The sequence below is a fragment of the Petaurus breviceps genome, unplaced genomic scaffold (genome assembly GCF_028583685.1).
Source record: "Petaurus breviceps papuanus isolate PSGF00001 unplaced genomic scaffold, PetGlider_PUasm1.0 38, whole genome shotgun sequence".
Lineage (NCBI taxonomy): Eukaryota > Metazoa > Chordata > Mammalia > Diprotodontia > Petauridae > Petaurus > Petaurus breviceps.
The window spans coordinates 11,963,275-11,986,572 of NW_027186304.1; the positions used below are offsets into that span (position 1 = coordinate 11,963,275).

At 35.5% G+C, this 23,298-nt stretch overlaps 1 pseudogene; it reads right to left on the minus strand.

Annotated features, from left to right (window-relative positions):
* Positions 1–652: 652 nt before the first annotated feature.
* On the minus strand, positions 653–17,722 carry LOC138169916 (importin subunit alpha-1 pseudogene; annotated as a pseudogene).
* Between the last annotated feature and the right edge of the window lie 5,576 nt (positions 17,723–23,298).

The window sequence follows — 23,298 nt, forward strand, 5'->3', positions numbered from 1 at the left end:
ACAATAATCATAATTAGAAACACAAACATCTTTTCCACTGATGTTTGTATCTATCATCATGTTGAGTTGACAAAGACTGTAATGAATAAAATCCAGGCTCTACTTTATTCTACATTAAGTTGGGTTAGAATGATCAACCTGGCCTAGTGGTAATTGCTAGTCTTGAGACTAGCAACCTAGTTTTAGAAAAGTCTGGATTGGGCCAGCCACAAACTCATGGATTTTTCAGCCAAATCAACTCTTTAAAATTATATTCTTCAGATTAAAAATTCCATTTATGTAGGAAATAACCACATACAAAAATCACAGATCTTTGGAATATAATCACCACTAGGAACAGAATCTCTCAATTTCTTGAACTAAAATGCAGCATCCATTTAAAATGTAATAAATTAGGCAGGCTGAGGCAAAGCAAAGTGTAGAATTAAGTTTTTATTTACAGGACACAGCAAGACAGGAAATTCCACATAGAAATAAGAACCCTATTGAGGATAGAGATTTCATACAGTATATAGAGAGTTCAAACTGTTCAAGTCTGCATTAATGCTACATTAAATATCACATTTTAAACAATATATTAAAGTGGAGAAACAGTAAGACAAATTTATACTAAGAACAAGGCATACAAGACTTGAAGGTTTGACTGTAAAATCTAAAATTTAAATGTCCCAGGGGTGCCATCTTGAATCTGGAAGGTAAAGCCATCAGAGGTTGATTCTGGCACAACATTTTGATCTTCTTCCTCTGCAGAGAAGTACTTTTCAATTAAGCTAGAGGAAGTCTTATTTACCATTCTATTTTCATGGGATTTAAGTGCTTCAGTTATGTTTAGTCCTCCACATTTTTCAATTAGGATACATAGTTTTTTTCAGTTTCATTTGGTTTTTCAGCAGCCAGGAAAAAAAAAATTGAAATTACATCCAAAATAACCAGTACAATTTTGCTGTCTTTTCCAGACAAGAGGTTGATTAAAGGTTCCCGAATTCCATTTTGGATAAGATACACAATCTGCTCAATTATCCAACCATTTGTATAGTTTGTGATAGCCCATACAGCTTCTTTCTGTGACTTAAAGTTACCCCTTGACAGAATTCCAACCAAGTATGGAACTAGTCCTTGATTCACAACTTGCTGTATTTGGTCCTAATGGCTGACCATGATGTTTCACATGGTCCATGCAGCCTCCTTCTAGATACTGGTTTTGGTATGAGTAAGCAGGCTAGGAAAGATAGCAAGTGCTCTTGCATCTATTACAATCTGAGTTTGTTCATCTGTCCCAGTGACAATGTTTCCTATAGCCCATAAGGAAGGAGTCACTATGGGCAATTCTCTAGATCCTAGAAGTTTAACTAGCTGTGAGACATCTCCAGTTTTCACAACCACTTCAATCCTGTCGTTTGAGCCATCTGTGAGGTAGGAAATGATCCAACAGATATCTACCAGAACTTCTGGATAATCATGATGCAAAAGACAAGCTAAGGTAGGAAGAATTTGCTCAATAGCTTCTAGTGGGGGAGCAGAATTCTTGTTATGACAAAGATTTGAATGTGTCTAGGTAAGATTTCTTTTGTATTCACTTTTTTTGGAGGGGGGGAAGGGCGATTGGGGTTAAGTGACTTGCCCAATGTCACACGGCTAGGAAGTGTTAAGTGTCAGAGATTGTATTTGAACTCAGGTCCTCCTGATTCCAGGGTTGGTGCTCTATTCACTGCACCACCTAGCCATTCCCAGATAAGATTTCTTAAGTAGTCACATGCTAAGGAGCTGCAAGCAGAGCTAAAAGAGGGTCTATTACACCATCTTTGATAAACAAGTCCCTGTAGGCTGAACCATCATCGGCAATGTTTCCCAGAGCCCACACTGCCTGTTCACTGATGTGAACCTGGGGAGACTCCCCAATAGGGCAAAGAACACTGGTATACCCCTCCATCTATCACAGCCTTGGTTTGGTCTGATGTTCTAGAAGCAATGTTAGTAAGTTCCCAAGCAGATTCAAACTGTGTAGGATTGTAGTTTATCCTGCCCAAGAAGTCTACAAGCTTTGGAATCATAGCAGTTTCAATTATTTGGTCTATAGGACACTGTTTTTCCCTAGAAAGGAGTTTCCTAGCAGCTTAGGTAGCCTGAAGTTGAGCCTCCAGATTATTACTATTTATGCCTTTGACAATATCTTTAAGAAACCAAAGTGCAGAGCCCTGGTTATTTCCAATTTCTTGTAGTGGAGAAGTAGAATCATGAGGAAAAGTGCTGACATTTCTTCTTTTCAGCATGTGGTCATCTTCTTTTAGCTTTCCTCAGTTCTATGATCACTTCAATACATCTATGCCTCATTTCTGTGCTATCTTCCCTTTGTTCTTGAATCTATTAAGCCAGGCAGCTGGTGAATTAGTATTGGTGGAGATGGTTGTGTGCAACACTGGGAGAAAAGCAAGGAGGGAAGTTGCAGTCGGTTGCCCAGCCCCATAAGGGAAGCAGGAGGAGGTTGCAAGCTATGTCATGGTTAGACTTCCAGCAGCCACTACAACTCAACCCCAAAAGCCATGTGGCCTATAGTACAGGCTCTTAATCATCTTTCTTTGGAAACTTAAAAACTGACTCCAATCCTTCATCAATCTTTTGGCTCTCTAGAGACCCAAGACACTACTCCAACACATGCTAGATTAATGGAAAGAGTTTAAAAAATAAAAGTGTCAACATTTTAAAAAATCTAGTTGGGAGGGGCGGCAAGGTAGAACAGCAAGTAAGAGCACCGACCCCAGTGTTGGGATGACCTGGGGATCAAATCCGGGCTCAGACATTTAGCACCTACCTGGAAACATCTGGCCATGTAACCTTGAGCAAGTTACTTAACCCCAATTGTTTAGGGGTGGCCAGGTGGCTCAGCAAGTAAGAGCACCGGCCCCAGTGTTGGGATGACCTGGGGATCGAATCCAGATTCAGACACTTAGCACCACACCCAGGAATAACTGTCTATGTAACCTTGAGCAAGTTACTTAACCCCAATTGCTTAAAAATAATTTAGTTGGGAAATATTTAACAAGATAAATTTAAAAAAAAATATATATATATATATATTTTTTTTTTAAATGAATGAAGGATGAATGAAATAACATTCTCAGATTTATGGATAAGAGAAGTACATAGAAGATATAATGTATAATTTTGATTGTATACAATTTAAAAAGTGTTTACACAAACAAAACCAATGCAGTCAATATTGGGGGGGAGGGGCAGGGAACTGGGGAATAGTTTCTCAGAAAAAAAGTCTCATTTCTCAGATATATTGAGAACTGAGTCAAATTCATATGAGTGAGTCATTTCCTAATTGATAAATTGTCAATGAATATGAACAAGAAGTTTTCAGAAGAAATCTAAGCCATTTGTATTCATTAAAAATGTTCTAAATAACATTACAAAGAAATAAAAATTAAAACAACTCTGAGGTAACACCTCACACCTCTTCTACTGGCTAATTTGACAAAGAAAGGAAAATAATAAATGTTGGAGAAGATGTGGGAAATTTGGAACACTAATGTCTTGTTGGTGAAGTTGTGATCCAACCACTCTGGAGAGCAATTTGGAACTATGCCCAAAGGACTATAAACTGTGTGTATTCTTTGATCTATAAATACCACTACGAAGTCTGTACCCCAAGGAGATTTTAAATAAGTGAAAATGACTCATATGTACAAAAATATTTAAGCAGCTCTTTTGTGGTGGCAAAGAATTGGAAGTTGAGTGGATGCCCATCAGCTGGACAGTAGCTGAGCAAGTTTTGCACCAAATGGAGATAATTGAGAATTTCACTCAGCAGAAGCTTACTGACATATTAAGTAGATTTACCCAAAGGAAGGGAGAATCCTTAGTGTCTTGGATGGTGAGAATCAGTGATAAAGGGGCTGGAGGAGTATGGGTAGATAGCATGGATTGCTTGAAATTTATGGATATTAGTCAGAATCGTTTTGTGCAGCAAGCTTTTAGATATTACCATATTAAAAGAGGTAACAATACAACAAATCTATTAGCTTTAGCTTCCAAGGGATGCAAAAAAAATGTATCCCACTGATTCTATGTGGCCTAGTGGAGAGAGACCCTGGTACTCACTTAAAGATTGTATGAGAATGTTAAAGTAGGAGGTAATGTAAATTGCTATCATGGTTGGAGATGCAAATGTATATCATGATATACCCTTAGCAGTTTCTCATAGAAATATCATAGTGAAGACAGCTCCTCCTGCTTATAAAGCACCTACTTCTGACTCTATTAATTGGTGAAATGTGGCACCCTCTTCCAGATGTGCTAGATAAGATTTCACAGCTAACTGACTTGGGAGAATGGGGGAAAGACAAATTTCTTTGAGAGAGAAGAGTAAGTAGCCAGTGGTTTCAAAGTCAGAATAGATTGATGAGAAAAGAATTGTTTGCTGCTCTATTGAGAGCAGGGGTTGATTTTGGAAGAATTGATGGTATTGCAGCAAATGAAGTATACAAAATGTACCAAGAAAAGGGGCTTAATGTCAGACAGAATAGAGAAGTAAGAAGTGCTCTACAGATTCTTCTGAATCCTTATGCCCAAGTTTGTCACACCTTCAGAGAGAATAGGAAATTGGCCAAGACCCAACTGAGATTAAAGAAATACACAGACAAGATCACAGACCACATATCAATCTGAATATCTATTGGAAAAATGGATCAAATACTTTAAGCAGGGCAATGATAGATACTGGAGCAGAGGCCTCCCTTATATATGGGAATCTTGACAAATTCAAACATTGAGCTCCTATTACCATCACAGGACTAGGAGGGGCTGAAATATCAACCAGACAACTCAATCTAATGAAGACAATTGAACAATGACCTAAGAAAGAATATACTGTGGTGATCTTACCCATTCCTCAATACATCATTAGAATGTCGAGATGTATGACTCTAAATTTACCTGATGGGGAATATCAATTTTCAGTAATAAAGTTAGGAATTAATACAGTTTTAGTGGAAAAAATAAAAATAGACCCAATCACTTTACCTAAACTTTCTGAAGGAATTACTTTAAAGCAATATCATGTGCCAGATGGGCAAGATGAAATTACCAATACTATAAAGGAATGTGTTGATGCAAGAGTGTTATTCCCTACAACCACTCAATGGAATAATCATGTCTGGCCAGTGTGAAAGACAGATGAGACATAGAGAATCACAGTGGATTATATACAATTGAATAAGGTGACCCCTCCCTTGCGAGCTGCTGTTCCAGGATCCAGAAATATGATGGAACTTGGTATGCAGTTATTGATTTAGCCAATGCTTTTTTTCCCATCCCAATAGATTCAAAGCAAGGAGACCTTTGCTTTCATTTGGCAGGGCAGACAATATACTTTCACCCACTTGCCACAAGGATATCTGCAGAATCCCATTTGGATGAGTTAGAGCTACCTGGTGTATAGCTTACCCACTACATCAATGATATTACGATACAGGGAAAAATGTAAAGGAAGGGAGAAGAGTTTGACACTTTTAATTGAGCACATGAAAAGCAAAGGGTGCGAAATTAATCCTGTAAAGATGCAAGCACCAGCTCAAAATGTAAAATTTGGGGGTATAAAATGGATTAAGGACTGTGAGAGATTCTTCTGCAAGCTGGACAAAAGATTCAGGATTTTTCTGTCCCTACCAATGAAAAGACTCAAAAGTTTATAGGATTATTTGGATACTGGAGATATAACATTCCACATCTGGGACAGATTTTGAAACTCTTATATAAAGTTACTAGGAAGAAATATGAATTTGATTGGAGTCTTGAGCAGAGTAAAGCTTTTGAAGAAGCCATGGATGCTATACAGTTGGCCCCAGATTTATGACCTATGCAAAATGTCCTTGTGAAATTACATGTGAATGTAGAGGAAGATTATGCAAATTGGAGTTTATGGCAAAACCAACAAAGCAGAAATGTACCCTTGAAATTTTGGTCTAGGAAGCTTCCTTCATCTGAAGTTAAGTAAACCTCTTTTGAGAAGCAGTTGTTAGTTGCACATTGGGCTTTGGTAGAGACTGAACAACTGACTCTGTGCCATGAAGTGATACTAAGGCCTGGAATCTCAATTATGACCTGGGTAATGAGTACCCTAGCTTCTCCCAGAACTGGACATATACAAGAGGCAGCATAATTAAATGGAAATTTTATGTTCAAAATAGATCTAAAACAGATGAAAGTGGAGTTTCTGCTTTACATGAATCTACAGCAAACAAAGATACACAAGGTAATCATTTACCCCCTGAACCAAAACAATAGTTGGTATGGTTCTTGGTAAAATTAAATGAAAGATATGATGGATTAACTGAAGAACAGAAAAAAAAAAACATGTGTGGTTAACTGATGGGATAGCAAAATATTTGGGCCACAAAAGAAATTGGAGAGCAGTAGCCTATTACCCATGTACTAGGCAGACTTTGGAAAGTATTGGAACAGGTAGAAGTAGTCAATATGCTGAACTTATGGTTGTACATCAAGCCATTAAAACAGAACAAGGAGGACGGTATCATATATTCACTGATTCATGGGCGGTATCTAATGGGTTAACTACATGGATACCCATGTGGAAAATCCAAATTGGGAAATTCATGCTAAACAAGTCTGGGGGAAAGAATTATGGGATGATATATGGGACATGACTTTGGTCAGTTTTTAATGTAGATGTTTACGTGGCCTTCATGATGCCAGAATGTGAATACAGTGCCCATGCTGATTGACTAACAAAGATTGCTACTCAATATATTGTCCCTACTCTGACACTAACTGATAATCGTTTACTACCAAAATGGGTCCATCAAATGGCCAGCCCTTTAGTTTTCCAAGCCACCCACTGATGGGCACCAGATAGAGGTATTAGTATCTCTCACTCATTGTTAATACAGGTAGCAGAGGAATGTCATATATGTTAACTGGAAAAGGAATGACTGTTCTTTGGGTAGTAACTGGAGAGATATTGAGGGGAAAATTTTCAGCCTCCATTTGTCAAATACATTATATTGGTCCCCTACCCTAAGATAAAGGATGCAAATTTATATGTACTTGTGGTGACACCTATTCAGGTGTACTAGTGGCTTGTCCTTATGAGAATGTGATCCAGAAAAAAAACAACTATAAAACTCTAGATCTCATAAATCTATATTATGGAACCCCAATGCACCTGGAGCCTGGGGTGGGAGGCTTGTTTTTCAGTAGATATTTCTTGATTGGCCAGTGAGTCAATAAGGTTGTTACATTCTCTGAGCCAGGAGAAGGCTATATAAGCCCTGATGTGTAGCTTTGTTTTGGGGCTCACTTTGAGAAGTGTTCAGTGATTTGATGAAACTCTGGGCTAGCCATTGTCCAGAGCCCCCCAGCTTTGAAAAACCCAGATGTTGAAACCCAGATGTTGATTTGGTATGGATGTAATGGTTGGATAGTTTGGAAAGCTGTCTACTTGATCTGTTTCTGTCTTAATAATTCTGCCTGTATATTTTGAAGTTCAGGGTGCTGACCTTTTCCCCCTGAATGAGGTAAACGATACATATTTGACTGATTAAAGTAAGCTTGTTAACCCATTTTGAGATGCTTTCCTTTAACAAAGCAGATCCAAGAACCTGTGGTAGCAGCAAACTCTGAGGACGTGCTTGGGGTGCTTGCCGCTACACCATGGTAACTTTAAATGGAATTTCTCTTTCTATCTCTTCCAGTTGGGTTTTGTTAGTAATCCATAGGTATGCAGGTGATTTATGTGTGTTTATTTTATATCCTGCGACTTTGCTAAAGTTTTTTATTATTTCAAGTAGTTTTTCTTGATTCTTTAGGATTCTTTAAGTATATCATTATATCATCTGCAAAGAGTGATAGCTTAGTTTCTTTCCTAGTTCCTTCAATTTTTTTATCTTTTCTTATTTTCAATATCGTTTTTAAGTGCTTCCATGGCCTGAGATCAATTTGCATTTTTCCTGGAGGCTTTGGATGCAGGAGCTTTGACTTTGTTGTTTTCTTTTGAGTGTGTGTTATCTTCCCTGTCATCATAGTAACTTTCTATACTCAGAAGTTCTTTTGTTTTTGTTTTGTTTTTTTCTCCCATTGTTTGTTCATTTTCCCAAGCTAGACTTTCAACTCTTTGTTAAATTAAGACTCTGCTTCCAGGGTGGAGGGTGCACTGTCTAAATCTGTAGGACTTTTGTGCAGCTATTTTCAGAGATACTTCTATGGACCTTTAAATTATCAGTTCTTCCAAAGTGCTATGAACTAAGGTGAGGTGTTTACTCCTCTCCTGGCTTGTGATCTGGTCTGTGAGTGACCACAAGCACTCTTTTCTGCCCTGGAACTTTGAGGAAGCTCTTCCCTCCACTGTGGCTGCAAGCTCCACTATGCTAGTTGCTCCCCCTCAGACTGGTACTGCCACCCAGGACTCTGCCTCACATCTCAGTATGGGCAAACCAACAGAATCTTGCCTCAGGGCTATCAAAATATTCCTGGAATCTTCTGATGGATTGTTTGACCTCCTTACTATCTGTAGGCTGAGAGCTTCAGAAGCAGCTGTTGCCACTACAGATTCAGTCAATCCCAAGGCCTGCTTCTGATTTGCTCAGACTAGGGCTATCCTGGCATCGCCTGTATTGGTCTGTGCTCTACTCTCACCCAGGTGAGAGTGTGACAGACCTTTCCTGCTGACCTTCTAAGTTGTCTTTGGCTTCTGTGGACTGGGAGGTCTGGAAACCCCCAATGCTGCCAGTAATTCAGTTGTCCCAGGCCTGTTCCTGATTTGCTGGATGCAGGGCTGTGCCAGCATGGTCTGAGCTGGACTGTGCTCCTCTCTCATCCTGGTGCAATAGACCTTTCCTGCCAACTTTACAAGTTATTGTGGGGTGGAAATGTGCTTCACTCTGTCTTTTTATGAGCTCTGGGCCTCGAGAATTTGTTTAGAGTAATTTTTAAAGGTATTTGTAGAGGTTTGAGGTTGAGCTCAGGCAAGTCCCTGCCTTTACTCTGCCATCTTGGCTCAGTCTTAAACACACATTTATTAAACACCCTCTATGTTCTAATGCATTATGTGTATAAAAACACAATATACATAGACATTTAAGATTATGCACACATACACACATACATCTATACATATCTATATGTGCATGTATGTATGTGTATGTATACATAGCCTCTCCTCCTCCAATCCCTTTTCACTATGCAACTAGATGAAATATATATACATATATATATGTAACTACTTGTCTTTATTTACTGTATAAATATTGATATCATTAAAGAAGAATTTTTATTTAGTGAATTCCTTTTGGAAACTATAAACGTGGTCAGTGTATTTTGAAATAGTAAAATCAAAAGTTTATTTGAATTTATCGGGAAGACAGTTGATTCTATAATTATCTCCTAAATAACATATTGTCATAAAATAGATATTTGTTATTTGATTTAAATCAAGCATCAGACAATTTCCCTGCTTTGTCACTCTGGGTAAATAATTTAATCTCAGTCTCTGTTCTTTCATCTGTTAAATCTGAATGATCACAGCCACTAACCCCCAGTGTTGCTGTGAGAAAGAAACCACCTAGAGGGTACAATGAATTGAATCCTGGGTCTGGAGTCAGGAATATTTGCATTCAGATTCAGCATCAGACATTTTATGCCCTTGTGATCCTGGGCAAGTCACTTAACTTTTGCTTTAGTTTTCTCATCTGTTGGTGATAATATAGCAACTATCTCCCTTGGTCGTTGTGAATATCAAGTGAAATGGTAACTGTAAGGTACTTAGCACAGTGCATGGCACAAAACTGGCAATATGAAAATGTTCCTGTTTTATCTATTATTACCAAGCTTAGAGAACAATAAAAATGTTAGCTAATATTATTAACTACCCTTACTGATAACAATCATAGTGACTTTTAACTGTCTCCCATAAACCAATTTGATTTTGCTGCATTGTAAGTAGGATCATAAAGGAACCTATTTTTTTTTTTCTATCTGTGAGTAGAACAGACCGGCAGGTATTTTTAGCCAAGCCATCTGTATTCAGAAATTTGTTCAAAAAAATTCTTCTCCTAAAAAAAATTCCTGCTAATGTGTCTGCTGTTTAAGTAGAAGCAATCAGTTTTCATGAGCAGCAAGGTTGAAGTGGATGCAAGTCGTTAGCGATCTGCTCATTGATAGCAGGCTTTTTAAATACAGCACATATGTTCAGTTGTTTCTGTACAAGGGACTTAGAGCAGTAACTGAGATGGTTGTTGGAATACATGTTTATATCGAGATAAATCCTTTGAATAGCAATGTGATGATCAAAAGCCAATGCTTCAGCCAGACTTCTTTTTTCAAATCTCAATAAAATTCACACCAAATCAGCATTTAAAATCTTCAATTATTATTGATTTCCATTTCATATTCCTGCTGATTTTTGTGATCCCTCATGAGCTAAAGCACCAGGAGTGATACTTGGCTCCTGGCTACATATGGAAAACAATGGAGTCAAGAGGAGGTGTAACTAACAGTTTATAAAACAAAGTTACATCTAGTAGAGTATAAACACTATTACTGAGTAATTTTTTTTTTTTTAAGCAATCAGGGTTAAGTAACTTGCTCAAGGTTACACAGCCAGTTATTTCTGGGTATGGTGCTGAGTATCTGAGCCTGGGATTAGATCTCCAGGTCATCCCAACACTGGAGCCAGTGCTCTTACTCGCTGTGCTACCTTGCCGCCCCTGAGAAAATTTTTTATGAAAGAAAAAGTCAGGAATTCTACTTTTATTTTTGAAATTATAACATTTGAAATTATGGCCTCATAGTGATTTGGGATAGGAAGGAGAAAATTCGTTGGTGTTTTTGTTGTTCTTATTCTGTTTTTTTTTCCCCTTTTAAACCACTATTAGATTTTTTTTTTATGCTTTGACTCTCATCCTTCTTTTCATTTGTTTAACTAAAATTGTAAATATTTCTTAAATTTCACATGTGAGATAAATATTAGGCCTTATCCCCATATCCTTATGTAGTTAACATAAAGTGTATGTCTAGTTCTTCAAATGGTTTAGATGTCAGAGATTCTCTATCCCTTATTAAAGAGTGACCATATTTATATATGACAATGCGCTGACAAGATCCATAAGAATTGTATTGTATTTTTCTCCTTCTACCAAAACTAGCTAAAATTTTAATGGATGATTTCATAAGAACTATGTCAATATGTTCATGTTGTTAAATTATTAAAATAATCACAAGATCTACAGAACAACACACTGCTACAGAGATGCCTTCCTTTAATATTTTCTTTGGTTCCCAACTGGATAAGTCTAATTAGTCCCAGTTTGGATCCAATTGGCTTCTCTTCTAGAGTCTTCTAAAGAATAACAACAACTCTCTTATTCTGTAAAAATAAAGATGGATCAACTATTTGAAAATAGATGCAACTGGTAAAAAAAAACTCATTAATCTGAATAATATGTGTCATGTATATGTATCATGTATATTATAGTTTGCAAAGTACTTACGTTTTCTCTTTTTATCATTACAACAACTCTATCAACTAAAGGGTATTATTATATCCATTTTATAGATGAAGAGACTAAAACTGAGAGAAGTTAGGTAACTTTCCAAAGGTCATAGAGCGAGACAGCATCTGAGGGAGAAATTTAACTTGGGTTCCCCTGACTCCAAGTCCAGCACTATCTGCTACACCATTCAAACTTCTTGATAAGACTATTGATTCATTTTTATGATGGCTCTTTTATAGATTCTTTCCTTTTTATTTGCAATAACTTTGAATTCATGCCCTTAGTACCTTATAACGCAAAAGTTTTGCAACTAAATTTTCTTTAATTTTTCTTTTTATTGTAACCTATACATAACATATAAATCATAGTGTCATATGACTAAAATTTATAATTTCCATAGTAATCATCTGATTCAATCACTTTCCTAAACATGAATATCAATATGTCACTTCCTTGCAGGAAAAAAATATGGCTATCCATAGTTTACACAAAAAAGTCTGAATGTCTCAGCCTTGAGTTTAAGGCTTTCCACAATATCTGAAATCAGTTTAGCTTTCTTAGTGTATTATTCATATAAGTATTTTTAAGTGAAACGTTCTATGGGAAATCTATAATATAAATAAACTACAATCTCCATAGTCAAGACACAGAATCCATCAGGGAAAAAAATTAAAAGATAACTCTAGTCCTTCAATTGAACTGCAATATAATAAATGCTGTTCCTCCCTCCAGTGGTACAGATTTCAACCCATTTTAAATTTCTCATGCTGGGCAAGTCTCATCTAAGTTTTAGAAATCTTTCTCTAGATTACTTGACATTGCAAGGAAGTCAGAGAAACTGGACTGTCCATCAACATCTCACCCTCTTGTATTTTTTGATGCTTCTTATTTAAATTTTATGAAATAAAACAAGCACTTCCATTATATAGCACAAAAAAAGATGATTGCACATGAAACTGCAGATCACCTTGCTATTTCTTTCAAATGCACAACAAAATCATCATGTGAATTTCTTTTTCCCCTCCTTGTTGTATTAATCAACTCTCTTTGATAAAGGTTATTTAATGAATAAGTATAATGGAAAGAGTGCTGATGCAAGTCAGATTACTTACGTTCAGATTTCACCTCTTATATTGCCTGTGTGACTTTCAGCAATTTCCTTCAACTATCTTGGTTAAGTTTTCTCATTTGTAAAGTGAGGGGCCAAATGATAAGGCTTCTGAGAGTCTTTTCAGCTCAAAATTTATAATACTATGCATAATTGCTGTGTACCATGCACTGTGCTAAGAGATAACTCTGAAGGAAAAGAGGAGGTTATATTTTCATGGTGGGAACATCTATATACATCGATAAATAGGAGCAAAATTGTTCAAAAGGGATGATGCTAAGAATTAGAGGTACTTGGAAAGGCCTGACTTACTTCATTTTACAATTAAATGTCTTCCACTTCATTTCTATACAATTAGTCCTTCTCAATTTTTCATTAATATAGTACAACATTCTCAATCCCTCCATGTTCTTCTCCATTTCTCATTTGATAAAGTACAATTTTAAGTGATCATAAGTTACAGTAATATGCAGCTTATAGTCACTGACATCACTGAAAGAATATTAAATCTTTAATAATAAATGCTATTTATACAATGCCTTCAATTTTGAGTCTCATAACATTCCTGTGAGGTAGGTTTTACTAGACTCATTTAAAAAGTAAAGAAACTGAAATTTATAATAGTTAAGTGACAACTACTTACAATCACATCCCTTTTTTTTAAGATTTCAGTTATTTTTTAGTCATCTGACCCCAGGTGGGGTTTTCTTGGCAATGATCCTGAGGTGATTTGCCATGTCCTTCTCTGGATATTTTACAGATGAGCAACCTGAGTCATATAGGGTTAAGTGACTCACCCAGGGTCAAATAGCTAGGAAGTGTCTGAGGCTAGATTTGAACTCAGGAAGATGAGCCATCCTGACTCCAGACCTGGTGCTGTATCCACTTTCCCAGTCACACAGTTAGTAATTGTCTTCAACATCATATGAACCCAGGTCTTTCTGAGCACACTATCCATTACAATATGCTTTAACATGAGAATTATTTAAGAGGGATAGGGATAGATATAAACATATCTTTGTATATGGTTATACAATCTATCTCAACATATCTAATAAAGATATATGTAGACATAGATGCAAATAGAGATGATAAGAGAGACAAAGATACATATATCTTTTTTTTGAGCCCATACTTGGAGTCATTATAACACTAATTTCTCAAAGACATAGTTTCATTGTCTTATTCAATTTTGATCTCAGTTCATTGTCCACCCACACTGTCTATGACATATCAGCTGACAGACTAGCTCTATGCATTATTGCCCATCCAACTTTAGAAGGATTATGGACTTACTATCGGAACACACACACACACACACACACAGTCAAGATAAATTCCTACGTGTCCTCCTCAGCATTCTAAAAATACCCTGAAAGTAATTTTTTTTATAATGCTATTGGCTCAAGCCCCAATTCTAGAATATTGATAGATAGATAGATAGAGATAGGTAGATAAAGATAAGTAGATAGATAGAGATAGATATCTAGATATATCTATATTTATATATACACACATATGCATACATATAAACATATACATAAACACACATATATGTGTGCATATATGTATAGGTATATATTCACATATACCTATTCATATGTATACACATGTATCTATACATATGTACACACATTTATATATATATGTATAATTGTTAAATACATTGATTAATATCCCAGTTTCATTTATCCACTAATAGCAATCACATTTACCATTGCTATAAAGATATAAATGTCCTGCAAAGGAAAATGGCTACAATGGAGGGGAAGAATAGGAAGGCAAAGGAATGGGTCAACCTTATTCTCATTGAATTTTGCTCAGGGAGGGAATGAAATACACACTAAATAGGGTATCTCACCCTATAGGAGAGTAGGGGGGAAGGGGATGAGAGGGGGGATGATGGAATGGAGGGCAGGCTGTGGGGGAGGGAAGTTGGAAGCACCCACTTTTGCAAAGGGACAGGATCAAAGCAGAGAATAGAACAAGTGGGAGGTGGGATAGGAAGGAGGGAAATATAGTCAGCCTTTTACAATATATTTACTATGTTAATGTTTTGCATAAGCTACACATGTACAACCTATATTGAACTGCTTATCTTCCCAGTAAGGGTGAGTGACAAGGGAGGAAGGGAATGAATCTGGAATTCAAAGTTTTAAAATCAAATGTTTAATATATATATATACATAATTAATTAATAATATTATTTTACATGTAATTGGGAAATAAGATATACAGGCACTGGGGCATAGAGATACACAATGCCCTGCTGGAAAAGTCAAAGGGGTATGAGAGAAGATATGGGAGAGAGCAGATTGGAGGTGGGGATATCCTGTGGGACTGTTATTTTGGGGCGGTTGGTAGGGCAGAAACAGGGAGAAAATTTGGAACTCAAAATCTGGCGGAAATGAATGATTTTGTAAATGAAAAAAAAAGATATAAATGTCCAATCATTTTCCTGTAATACTTGTAGGCACACTCTCCCTATACCACTTCAGTTGCTGAGAAAAGTAGACCTAAACTTCCAACAGTTTCTATAAAGCATTTGCCACACGGAGTTCCCCTCCAAATGTTGTATACTAATTAATAAGCTCTTGTCTGTCTTTGAGCTACTATATTGCTAGGTCAAGCTGGTCTCTTGGTATTTTTATCTTCATGAGAGCAAACAGCCTGCAAAATGTGGAATGAACACCCGACCCAACACCTCTAGTGGCTCCCTCTGCCAACCCTTTAAACTCATGAATTTTCAAATCTTCTAATTCTCCCTCACCTAATAGCCAGGAAGAACAAACATAAAGAGGGAGGGTCAGAGGTCCATATTCAGGAACCACCCTTCACCACTGCCCAGGGCTTTACAGCATTTCTTGCCTTGGACTGGAACACAGCCAGGAAGGAAAGAGGAAGTGCTTTGACTGGTTGGTGGCCTTTTGTAAACATTTTATTTTCTGGCTTAGTAGGCAACTGAAAGGATTCTCTTCTTCACATGATAGTAATGCCACAACAATGCCTGAATATCTCCCAAAATGCATATGGGGGATGCATTGCAGACAGAGCATGCTCACAAAAACTCAATATTTATTGGACAGTTCCATTCTCAAATTAAAAATTATAATCTAGGCAATAGATATTGTTCCTCCATCTGTTTTTTTATTCTGTGTGTATATTACATGTGAACTCTTTGCAATCAAGTAGCATATTGTAATTTTATATCATATAAATGTATTGAATGTCCTAGACTTGGAGCCAGCCCAGAACTTGAAGTCATTTAGATAGATTTGTCCTATAAATGATCACAACTAGGGATCACAACTAATTAGGAACTAGGGACCCAGAAATAAACATGGTTATGGAGGGAGGAAAAGGGGATGATATGTGATATTAACTATGCTAAGTTTACGACCTACTAAGCTGTATAAGTTGAATCCAATCCTATTGAATTCCAAAACCTCAGGCTTCCAGAAAAAAAATGAAATTATAGAAAAGTCCTCCACAGATTTTGTTAGTGAGATTTTATCCTGAGATCCATGAGATCCTTGGTTGATTTCTATCAGAAATGTATTACAAGTTAGTTTGATTCAGCAAAACAATGAAAAATGCCACATTCCTGAGAAATAGGGAAGAGCCACATTCTGGAAAAGTATGAATTGTAACAATATAAACAATATTTCAGTGCAATAACATAATTTTGTAGATTGTTATCTAGTAGTATAAAATTCCTATATAAAGAAAATAAATAGTGGGTATTATACTCAGTGTTAAATCTATAGACAGGTCATTTAAAATATAAGAACTCTAAAAGTTCAGTTGAGACATATCACTATATGATTGAGGCATTCATTATTTATTACATATTCAATGTCTAAAATTTATCTCATATACACTCACACAGACATATGTATGCATATACATGTATATGTGTATTTCCTTATATCCATATCCATATACACACATGTACACATACACACACATATATAAATTCACAAATTTTTTGATGGCCAAATTCTTGTTATGTAAGTAATTCCTTTCTCTGTTATCATCCAGTCATACTTCCAAGTTGTATTAAACAACTATAAATTAGAAAATAAAAAGGGAAAAAAAAGGTAGGGAGGCATTTTACATACCTGGCACTTTGTTTTTTGCTTGTTTCTTTAAGTGATTTTCATTAATGTTGTTTGGTTTTTACAGTGCCTATATTTCCTCATGTACCCCCCTCCTTGTAGAGTCCACCTTATAATAAAGAATAAAAAAGAATGACAAGATATTTATTGTAGCTATTCAAGATAATGAAAATGTCCTACACTATATTTAGCCTTCCAAAGCCCACCATCACTTCAAAGAAATAAGGTAAGGTGTCTTTTTATAATTCTTCCTTTGGGTCCAACCTTAGTTATTATAATTTTGCCATTATGTATATGACTAAATTGTTGTTCCATTTACATTTTAGTCATGTATATTATTTTCCTTATTCTTCTTACTTCACATCAGTTCATTTGACTTGTTATTCTAATCACTGTTTAATCAATGAAAAGATTCATTACTTCTAAAACAAACAACATTGCATGTACTCACTTAGTCTAAATGTTGACATTATGAAAAATATGGCCTGGGAGGTTGTTCATAGTTAGTATTCATTGTTTTCTACCCAATAGTTGCTTATACATCATTAAAGTGGAGAAATAAAGTGACTTTTTGGACCACAGACTTTTCAATCTTGTAATTTTCCATTGTAGTTTCACATTATTGTTTAGATGTTTTAAAATCCTATTAGCAACTATAAATTGTTTCCTTATTACTTTTCCCCCCTTAAAGATATTTCCTTATTTAAAGTAAAAATCCAGATTTATAGGAAAAATGTTAATCAGAGGCTCAATTACAATAGATCTTTCCCCACAATATCTTTTTTATGTAGGTGGCTTCTCTATTTTGTTTTGTTTTGTTAATGCAAAATAAAGACAAGCATGCATATAAGTAACTATATATCATTTATTTTACTTGTCTACCTATTTCGTAAGTATTTCTCTCAGGACAATCTGCAATTAGCTTATAAATTTACAACATTGTTTTGTGCTTTTGAATCAATTTCATCTTGCTGGTTGGTTTCCATGTTTGCAGAAACTAAAAATTATGTTTCTGAATGCTATAAATCATGTATTGTCAGATTAAAATAAAAGGAATAACCCTCAAACACCCTCTCAAAATAAAATAAAACAAAATATCAAACTTGTTATACTTCAAGAATATGCAGGACTTTTCAGTAGAGCCATTACATTAGGCAGTTTTGAATTAGGACTTTTAGCAGTTCAATCAGGTCCAAATACAAGTCAATTACTAATTACTGTCTTTGGAAGGAAAGAAATTCTGAGCCATGTGCTGGAAGTGGATGCTGCCTGAGGTTTGCTTGTGGTAATTCATAATCACCAATACCTCCAGAAGCTTGTAGTCAGTGAAGGATACATTGAGATATGAGATGCCATGGAGAGACTCAAGAGGACTAAACAATAATAATAATTAGGGGACATTTAAAAACGTATTTAAAAAACAAAATCAAATATTTTCTAAGCTGAATATAATTTTTAAATACATCCATTTCAAACTTTTCATTTTACTTATGAAAATAAGGACAATACAGATAAAACCAGAAATAATGTGAGTTTCTCAAGGTAACATGAACCAATTTGTGGCATATTTGAGATTGAACTCAGGTTTCCAGAGGGCTGTCTATAGTTCTTTCTCTTGCAATATATTATCTCAAAGTGTAGAACACCATCCTAACTGTTGAGTGCACACAGAGATCCCCATACCCATTTTAAGAAGATAAAAATGTGTGTGTTACTTGTTTTGTTTCATTGGAATACACATTCCCTAATCTTTTGTAGTTCTATATAATGTGCATGTATTTTAGAGATGTCATAGATTAGATCAGATCTTTGTATTCAGTAAGTATTTAATAATAACTAATCATTATAATAATAGAAATATACTATTTTTCCCCATTGAATTGGCCTCTTATAATGGCAATTATACCCCTGGCACATAATTAATGATTATCAAATTAAAATGGGATATTTGTGAAAAGGAAACGACGTTTTCCCCTTCTGTGTACCTAACCTTTATGTATAAAGTGTGATTATGAGAAAATTAATCAATTTTTTTTAAAGTTAGGCCTTCTATATCTTTATGACCATTATCAAAAGCACTTTTTCAGAGCCTGTACATTATAGACTAAGGTATAAGAAAGCTGACATATGCAGATAACTTAAGACAATTAATGAGAATACAATTGCTAAGGGTATGACACATATTCAAAGATTGAATCCATGAAATAAACTGTAATTCAATAAAAATCATTAATGGTAGGGATTGAGAGAAATCCTTAGAGACTCATGTTAAGTAGTAAGTTTCTTCCTCCAAGTATATCAAGGAAGAATTGGAATTGCAAGCGGGTAGGATTGAGTAACTAAAAGTTCATTCTGTTTTCAGTTAAGGTTTGAATTTAAATATAACACTTTAGCCTGTAATTTCAGTACCATTACTTATAGAAAATTCACATGATTTCCCAACTGTGTATTGTTTTAATCCTATTTTAGGAAACCATCTAAAGTCTAGCTTTACTTCTAATGTTAATGGGTAACTAAAATAATTCTGCTATTATAAAGAGTTGGATAATTTGCACATCAACAAAAGAAGTCTGAAACCATGTGTGTGTGTGTGGGGGGGAAGCCAAGAACACACAGGGTAGCAGCATCAGCCTTGGGTATGGGAGAGGGCTGCAAGAACATCAATAGCAGTGGCTTCAGGAGCTCTCAGTACAGAGACAGTAAGGGTATTGGACAACTGGTCAGAAAGAGATTGCAGAAGACCTTTTGCTTGCCCTGGGTGCAACTGGTTCTGATTGGTAACTTCATTGCATTTATGTAGTTGTAAGCTATAATTCCAAAGGGTAAAATAGCACTTTTATTCATTCATAAGGGAGTAGGAGCCCTGGTCACAGTTTCAAGGCAGAGAGGAACACTAGAGCTTGAGAATGAAAGAAAGTAGGGGATATGGCCAAAGTTACAAAAGACAGAGGGGAACTAGTCCCTGTGATATAAGGGAAAGAGCAGACATGGTCACAATTTCAGGCTTGAGGAGTGCTAGCACTAACAGCAGCAATGGAGCAGGGAAATTTCTTTGGAAAAGACCAGGATATCAGTGACCATATCTTACCCCAAATCATACCATTTTTAAGGCACTGAAAATTTACAGACTACCAAAACTAATTCCAAAACCAGCAGCATGAAAAAGCCTAAAGTTTGAGATAGTGCCTGCCTTTGCCCAGTTAAAGAGAATCTTACTTTAATATAAAGTTCAAAGTCAAAAAGTAGATTTGAAAAATGAACAAACAGAAAAAAAAACCAGCTCACCACGAAACGCTACCTCAGGTAAGGGAAGACAAAAACACAAGCTCAAAAGAAGAACAAATTGTGAAAACAACTATAACCAAAGACTCAAAGAAAAGTGCAAACTGGACGCAAGCCCAACAAGAATTAGCAGAAGAGTTTGTGGTTTTTCTTGGTGTTGCTTTTTTTTTTTTAATAAGAGTCATAGAATTGTGAAAAGGAAAGAGAGTGATGCAAGAAGATTATGAAAACAGAATTAATTGCTCAGTAAAAGAGAGACAAAAGTTCACTGGAGAAAAAGAACTTCTTAAAAAGTGGCATAGACCAAATTGAAAAAGAAGCACAAAAATTCATGGAAGGAAATAATTACTTAAAAATTTAGAATTATGCAATGGAAGTTAAGGATTCCATGATATATCAAGAAGCAATAAAGTCAAAAGAATGAAAAAAATAGAAGAAAGTATTAAATATTTTATCAGAAATAACAGTTGACCTGGAAACTAGTTTGAGGAAAGAATATTTAAGAATTATTGAACTGAGGGGTGGCCAGGTGGTTCAGTGAGTAAGAGCACTGGCCCCAGTGTTGGGATGACCTGGGAATCAAATCCGGGCTCAGATACTTAGCACCACACCCAGAAATAACTGACCATGTAACCTTGAGCAAGTTACTTAACCCCAGTTGCTTAAAAAAAAATAAAGAATTATTGAACTGTGTGAAAGTCATGTTAAAATAAAAAGAGAGTCACTATCATATTTCAATGAATTAATGAGGAAAATTACCCCCAATATAATGAATCCTGATGGTAAAATAAAAATGGAAACAATCCACCTGATCACCTCCTGAAAGAGATTCCACAATGATAGCTCCCAGGAATATTATAGCCAAATTTTGGAACTCCAAGGTTGAGGAGAAAATATTGCAAATATCTAGAAAAAAATTCAAATATTGTGGCACTATTGTCAGAAACATAGAAGATTTAACAGCTTCCATATTAAATGAAGGGAGAGCTTGAAACATGATATTCCAGAAGACAAATGAGCGAGGATGACTATAATAATATAAGCAGCAAAATTGAGAATATTGCTACTGGGGAAAATGGATATTTAATGAAATAGAGGGTTTTCAAGAATTCTTGATGAAAATACCAGAGCCAAATAAAAAAAAATTGACATTTAAAGAAAAGACTCAAAAGAATCTTTTAAAAAGTTAAATATAAAAATGAAATCATAAGAGGCCCATTAAAGTTAAACTGCTTATGTTTTTATATTGGAAGATGGTACACCTAAATTCTAAGTATTTTATAATTATTAGGGCATTTAGAAGGAATCTACATAGAGGATATAAGTGTGAATCAAATATGTTGGGTGAGAGAGAGGGATAGATTGGGAGAAGAGGGATGAGACAGGCAGAATAGGGGGAAAGATTTCACATAAAAGAGGCACACAAGGAAGAACCTTTATACTGTAGGGGGAAATAGGACTGATGATGGGCAATGGTTGAACCTCACTCTCAACAGAATTGTTTCAGAGGGAAAAATACATACACACATTCATACATATATTTATACATACACATACATACATACACTTAGTTGGGTATAACAATTTATTTTACACAAGAAATAGGAGGGAAATGTAAAAAAAAGAGCTATGAACTGGGTGAATGATAAAAGAGAGGGCAAATTAAAGGAGACAATGATCAAAAGCAAAACAGAATTTTGAGGAGGGAAAAGATGAACAGAAAGCAAGAACAAAAACAGAAGACAATATGAAGAAGAGGAAATCACAGTAATTATAACTCTGGTTGTGAATGAGAGCCTACACATATAACAGAAGCAGATACAAGAATGAATTAGAAAACAAAATGCAAGAAGATGGTATTTATAGCAGACATAGTTTAAATAGAAAAGCACAAATAGAGTAAAAATAGAGAACTGGAAGATTATTTATAAATCTTTAGCTAAAGTGAAAAAAGACAGGGATAGGGGTGGCTAGGTGGCACAGTGAATACAGCACAGGCCCTGGAGTCAGGAGGACCTGAGTTCAAATCCAGGCTTGGACACTTAACACAAAAAACTAGCCTTGTGACCTTGGGCAACTTGCTTAACCCCAATTACCCTCCGAAAAAAGAAAAAAACGACAGGAATAACCATCATGATCTCAGAAAAAGCAAAAGCAAAAAGAGACGAAATTAAAGAGATAATCAGAGAAAATATATTTTGCTAAAACATGCCATAGAACATGTAATATTCCAAAAGCTTATCTTCTTGATAAAGACCTCCTTTCTCAAATACATAGGTAACTGAATCAAATTTATAAAAATAAGCGCCAGGCACCACCTGATAAATTATCAAAAGATATAAACAAGTAGTTTTCATGAAGAAATCATATCTATTGAGGGGCAGCCAGGTGGGTCAGCAAGTAAGAATACCGTCCCCAGTGTTGGGATGACCTGGGGATCAAATCCAGGCTCAGATACTTAGCACCACACCCAGAAATAACTGGCCTGTAATCTTGAGCAAGATACTTAACCCCAATTGCTTAAAAAAATAGAAGTCATATCTATTTATAGTTAGATGAAAAAAATCCCTAAATCACTGATTATGAAAATGTAAATTAAAACAGCTCTCAGGTATTACCTCAAACCTATCAGAAATCACAAATTCCAGAGGGGATGAGAGAAAATAGATATACTAATGAATAGTTGATAGAGTTGTGAAGTGGTTCAACCATATAAGTGTAAAAACAATGTATTCCTTTGCCCAAAGGGCTACAAAACTACTTATATAATTTGACCCAGCAATACTACCACTGGTTCTATTCCCCAAAGAGATAAAAGGAAAAGGACCTATATGTACAAAAATATTTATAGTAGCTCTTTTTGTGGTGGCAAAGGACTGGAAATACTTGAAAAAGTTGTAGTACATGATTGTGATGAAGTAATATTTTACTATAAAATGATAAATGGGATTAATTTGGGGGGGGTATGGTAAGACCTATATGAATTGATGCAAAGAGAAGTGAGAAGAAGCAGGAGATCATTGTACAGGAGAAGAGCAACATTGTAATGATTATTAACTTTGAAAGACTTGCCTATTCTGATCAATACAATGATACAAAGGATTCATGCTGCAAAAAATACTATTCATCTTCAGAGGGAGCACTGATGTATTCAGAGTACAAAATGAAGTATAATTTTCTCACTTTTTAAATTTTCTTGCTTTTCTTTGATATGGTTAATATGTAAATGTATTTTTTAATGATTTCACATGCATAATTGATATATATATATATTGCCTTC